A 6402-nucleotide genomic window follows, 5' to 3' on the forward strand; every position below is an offset into this window, starting at 1 on the left:
ATACTGGGTACCAAATACTCATTTTACAAGTCACAAAAATATACAACAAAGCAAAGTGAAATAAAATAAAGGAAAGTTCCATTAAATTCAGTAGACCAAATTATCTGCTGGTGCAATAAATCTCTCTCTTTCTCTCTCTCTCTTCCACTCCCTCAGTTTCAGTGAAGAATTTACAGCAGCAGCAAAGTTGGCCCCATGGCCCCATGTTTTCTAGGGGTTCATTTTTATGAGTTTACTTGATGCTATTTTTGACAGCAAATATATGCAAGTACCATTTATATTTAATAATCCCCATATTTTTTTAATTACCTTGCTATAAAACCTGAATGACTCCCCCTACTTTGATCTCCAACACGTTCTGAAGAATACTGCAGCAGGCACGCCTAAATCAGTTAAGCCATGCACAGGGCTGTTCCTGGAGGGAAGCTTTCCCACATCAGAAGATTGTGTAATAAAACTTAACACAGCTCATTAATTTTCTCTCTTAACCAGTGCATCTGACAAGAAGTGACTTTGAAAACCTAAAGGAATGACACAGCGCTCATGCTTTGCGTGAAACATCTGTTCCTAGCTCCTTTGCCATTAAATTGACATCTTTTTATTTGAAAAGTTCCTTTTATTTCCCAACTTCCTGCAATTGGTAATGTATATATCCCAAGGAGCTTAAATTCACAGCTTTTAAAACTTGATTAACTAAATGCTGGGTTATTCCTGTCCCAAAGGAAAAAATGCCTCTCTCTCTGCAGACGGATTAAATGGTGCAAGTGTGCTTTTTAATCAATTATTAAGAATTTGTTTTCTCAAGCAATGTCAGACTTCATAAAGGATCAAAATAGCCCTGAAATCTCTAAATAGTGTAAACATCGGCGTGATTGCATGTGAAAAATATTAGCATTCTGGAATCTGGAAAAATCAATAGACTGTTGGCAAGTCTCACTAGTTCTTTCACTCACAAAGGCCACGTACACAATCATGTTTCTTCCCTGAGCATGAAAAATACAAGAAAGTTACTCCCAAAAGCAAAAGGCCCATTTGGGAAATAGAGGTGTTTATTGCAGACATGAAACACCTTGATGTAAAAGGTACCAACTGCTCATATTTACATTATATGTTCATTTAATTTGTACTTTCTGATGGCTAGGAAGAGAAGGCAAGAAAGCAGCCTTGCAAATCTTTTCCATTGTCTCATGTTACATGCTGATACTATACATGGCCTGATCCAGCAAGCAGGCACAATGCTACTTGTATGGTGTTTCTCCACAGAAGTTAACCATTGCTTTGGCAACAATGGAAAACAAACTACACCCTGCTGCTTCCTTCAGTTTTAAATCTTATATTTGTTTAAACGTCCCTGGATGTTTCAGAAATCTTTCGTCCTTGTTTGAGTCTATCATTAATACAGACCTCTGCAGGTGGGATGGATTAGAAATCATCATTATAAAGGGAAAAAATGCTACTGCATGGATAAGGGCTTATTTTTAAAATGCTGGCATTTGTGTTAACTTTTTCCAGACAGCAAGTAATTGTCAGATAAGGAAGACAGTACTGCAGACAGTGTTAATCAGCAAACCTCAATGAAATGAGACTACGCCTTTTTATCTTTCATATATTTCCCTCCCCTGCTTCCCCAAAGTTATGGTAAGAAAAAGTGTTAATAACTGAGAAGTGTACCAAACTGGGAACTGCAATCTCAGGGGGGCTGGAGCTGATGATCTCACAAGGTCCCTTCTAGCCCTAAACCTCTGGGAATCTGTAAATCATCATCAGATTTAGGAAAGATAGTTCAGCTTTATCCCCACTTTTTGTGTAATGGCTGCTTATTTGCTCTGGGAAGGTTTATTTTTCCAAAATGCTTCAAAATGTTCTGGAACAGAGATCAGCAACCTAAAATGACTTTTAGATCTGGCTTCAGCAGTGTTTAGCAGCAGGGGAGCTTTGGCTGTGGGCACTTTCCTGTGCCACCGCAGGAAGAAGCAGCAGCTGGGTCCTAGCACCCCCACATCTCTGAGCCAATACAGCTCATTCCAGCCCACAGCCTAAAAGGTTTGCCAACTAAAATGCTCAGCAAGGGCTCAGCTGTGCATTTTGACTCCAGTCTAGCAACTGCACTCAAGCTTAATTTTAGGCCAGTAGAGATTTTGGTGCAATGAAGTCACACCTGAATCAAGGAGACTACTGTCTTTACTTGATTCCAAGACTAGGGGTTTTTCCCCATTCAGCATAGGGGAAAATAAAGCCTTGTCTATGAATCTACTGTGCAACTGCTCCAGCTGGGAGCAATGGTGTCCATGACTGATCCAAATGTTGATCCAACCCCCAGAGCTGATTTGATCCTATCCCACACTGCAAGCAGCAGCTGTGCAGGGAGCCCAACCCAGCCAGGGACAGCAGCAGCGGACAGGTTTCTCCTTCCAACTCCTGCTTCTTGCCTGGCTTCCCCTCCACACCACTGTCTCTCCCACTTCCCAGGGGCAGGCACCAGGAATCTGCACACTACTGCCATTTTCCCTTGCTGACACAAATATTTAGGGGAGCCCCAGAGCCTCTCTGGACCTGCTCCTGCCCTGTGCTGCAGGAAGCAGCTATGCAGGGAACCCAGCTGAGCTGGGGGCAGAGGAGAAGATGCAGGGGTGGACAGGGAGCTGGATGGAACCTGTTGCCTCTGTCTCTGGCCAAGACAGTTTCCCTGAACAGCTGTCTCCTGCAGTACAAGACATGAGAGACTCAGGAGTAGCTCTGAGGGTCCCCCTGTGCCCAGATCAGCTGGGGATAGTGGCAAAAGTGGGGGGGAGGGAATGGGACAGCAGCAGGGGACAAGTGACATGGGAGCAGGTGCCCGGGGATATGTGGGAAGAGAAGGGCAGTGGGGGTAGGCACCAGGGGGATGAGCAAATGATTTTAAGATAAGTTTTTAATAAGTAGGAACTCTCCCATAGTTCCTTAGGAGGAAGCTTACAGGGTAGAAAATACAAGTTTTCAAGATTTTCTCTGCCTACTGGGATAATTTGGGGTGGAAAGACAAAATCTCAAGAGCTGTGCAAAATTATCTCAGTTTCCCCCTAGAAAAACAGCATACTAATTTATGTTTAATGTAATACTAATAAGTTATACACTTTTAGCTGGATGCTAGCAAGTTGCCACATCATATTCAAGTTTTTTTCATCACAGACAGCAGTGCAGTGAATTAGAGGTCTATTACTTCTCTAGTAATATTACTTCTAGATCTGTCTTATTTAGTTAATGGACTAGCATTCCCTTGCTAGCACTTTCAGGCTACCTCAAAACCGAGGGATCTGGTTAAACATAACTTTAAATTTCCAATTTATAACACATCCTAACACAGTGCCTAGTGTGGCCATCCATAAAACAGACCAATAGCATGACTGGCTCTGTACAATATGAAAAGGGTAATCATCAAAATAAATAACAATTGGCATCTGTGATACAAAATGAGGACGTAAAAAGAAAAGAAAAGAAAAGGAAAACACAAAATCTGTTCTCTTTCTAGCCCTCTCTCTCTCATCCTTTTCTTCCACCCTTTCCTCTGGACTCTGCTTTCTTTTAACCTCCAGTCTCTTCCCTTCTATTTTATTTCTTACCTCCTGTACTGCTGCAGACATTTCATCATACAATAAATATGTCTTTTACAGTATTTTTTTAAATTTCTGCAGCAGAAAAGTTTTTATTTTTGGTCTTAGTTAATGAAATCAACCTTAGTAAATACTTCTTGGCCAATCATATAGTCAGATTTCATTTTATATACCTCAAAGTATAGCTGTTACATAAAAATATAATTAAAGACATTACAAAGAAATTACAGTTGATCCAAGAACGAACTATTAGTGTACAAGCAATTAGACAGAGTCAATTCAGTTAACAGTTCAGGAATTTGATACAAGAAAAATATATGCAAATTACAAGTTACTTGTTAGTTGGATGTCAGGAAGTATAATTAGTTGCACTGAAAAGCTGTCCAACAGCTCTGAATGTTTTGGATAAATAACATATTAGAGAGCATCATGCATGATAGGCCAGTGACTGGATTTACAAATGAGGTGAGACAAGTTCTGAGAGCCACACAACTAGAAATGCTTGAAATATTGCCAGCAATATGTACAGAGGAGGCCAAGTCAGCACTGAATGTACATATTTGCAAAATCAGTTGTATATACTGCACCAACACACTGTGAACCAATAAAGTAAAACTGTATCAAGGATGTGGGTAACTATGGAATTTTGCAACTGTAGTTTGGTTGTAATTAGGACTGAATTAACAGGTACCATATCAAGTCAGATATCAGAAATAGAAAAAAACCTGTGACATCACCTATTCTGCCCCCTTTCTGGTTCAGGATTGTTCTCTTACAGTGCACTCCTAAGCCTTTGGTCCAGCCTATTTGAAAACAATTCCATTATATGGTCTTCCAACATTTCCCTTGGGAGTCTTCCATGTGTTTGACTGTGAGGAAAAAAGCCAGGAAGCAAAATGAAAGCAGGTCCAAATATTGTAACTGCTGGATTCCCAGTTTGCTTGATGACCTAGCAGCTATTTACAGTAGAAGCAGTTTGTGAGAACATATAGAAGCAAAAGCAAGATTGACCCCAGAAAACAGCTTTAACACCTCCTTAAATGTAAGCGCTCTCAGAGGCTCATGTCTAGGAACATGGGCAGAAGAAATGCATTTGTCAGTTTGGGCCATTGATTCAAGAAGGTGAGAGAACCACAGGTGAATGGTTGGGTTATCTCTTCCATCCTCTGGGGCAGAGGCATAGCAGGGCAGCCCTATGCCCAGGGCAGTCATAACTAACAGGGCAGAGCTGGCTGCCTCAGAGCCAATAAGGGTGGCATGGCTAGCTGCAACTGTGGTGCTGGCAGCTTTTTTTGTGCTCCCACCACAAAGGCAGTGCCTGGGACTGTTGCACTGGTCACACTCCCTCAGGTATGCTACTTCTCTGAGTTTTCTCTAGGTGTTGTATGAGCTGACTGTGAACATGCATTGGTTATAATGGAAACGACTGCACCAGTCAGGCTGTGAACATAGCTTTACAAGCAGCTATAGTGGTTGGTGTGTCTGTGAGCAAAAGCAGTGATGGTATGGAAGTTGTGGATGAGGAGTAAACATCAGAGAGAGGCAGCTGTAATGGAAGCCAGTTATTATTTCCCATATAAGATTAAAAGAAACTGAGGTACAGAGTACCCACAAAGTATTCATTGCCATGGATGGCAATGGGACCCAAATTGCCTGACTCGTGCGAGTGAAAATGCAACTGACCTTCTGTTCATCTATTAAAGATGTTCATATTGATTCTTAATAGAGTAAAGATCTATTAAGATTAATAGACATCAACTACACCGTTACTGTAGCAAAACTCCGTTTTTCTTTTTTTTTTAATTTTAAAATGCATTCCTTCCCCAAACATTTCTGACTTTTTCTCTCCATCTCTGTTCCCTATAGATAAGTATAAGTGAGCTCAAACTTAGGATAAGCTTTAAACATTTTTATTTTGTTAGCAAGTTTTTGGATATCCACTGTTTTATATTGTATAATTACTAGGTTTGTATTAATTTTTACTGTTGTATATTGTATTATTATCATTTTTGTATTGATTTTTATTGTTTCATATGGATATTGTTATGGTTTAGGCCTGTTTTTGTAAATGAACCAAAGTAATGTTAAGTTTCCATTTTATATGTCAAGCCTCCGTCTTCTGTCCTCTGCCTGGGCATCCCATGTTGCAACAATATGATTCATTGTACCCCTCCCATGTAAATTGGTTCCCCGATGAATGAGAATATTTGGGAATGATTGAAATACAATGATGGCAGGCCTCTACTGAATGGCCTGTAATGACTAGGCCATCACTTCGCATTGATTCATCCAGGAACCACGGACCTTACCCAGGAACAGGGACTAGACCAGCATTTGAAAGACAAAAGACCCTGCAGAACCAGCAACTCGACCATTGTACCCCACCATTACAGACACCTGAAACTGCACATCCCTGCATGGATCACACATGCTCAGTACACCGGGGGCTGACCCTTGCCTGGGCATGCCTCCTGTCACTAGGGTCACACATGGTCTGCCTCTATAAAAAGGGGCAGTGAAGACAGACCCAGTGGAAACGCCATTTCTATCTGGACCAGACCAGCTTCACGTCATCTATCCACCCCAGAGGCCCTGCCAGTGACCCCCTCTGGACAACACCGAGCTGAAGGAGACCCTGACTGGCCATCGAGGATCAACTTCCAGCCTGGGATAAGTAAATATTACCTGCACACTTCCTCCTACGATTTGGACTCTCTCTTGCTCTCTCTCTTTCTCTCTCCCCTCCTGGACTTCAGTGGACTTCAGCCCCTGCACCAAGCCTCTCTAACCCCTGCTGCCATTATGTGTGCAT

The sequence above is a fragment of the Crocodylus porosus genome, unplaced genomic scaffold, assembly GCF_001723895.1.
Source record: "Crocodylus porosus isolate Cpor-Errol unplaced genomic scaffold, CroPor_comp1, whole genome shotgun sequence".
NCBI lineage: Eukaryota > Metazoa > Chordata > Crocodylia > Crocodylidae > Crocodylus > Crocodylus porosus.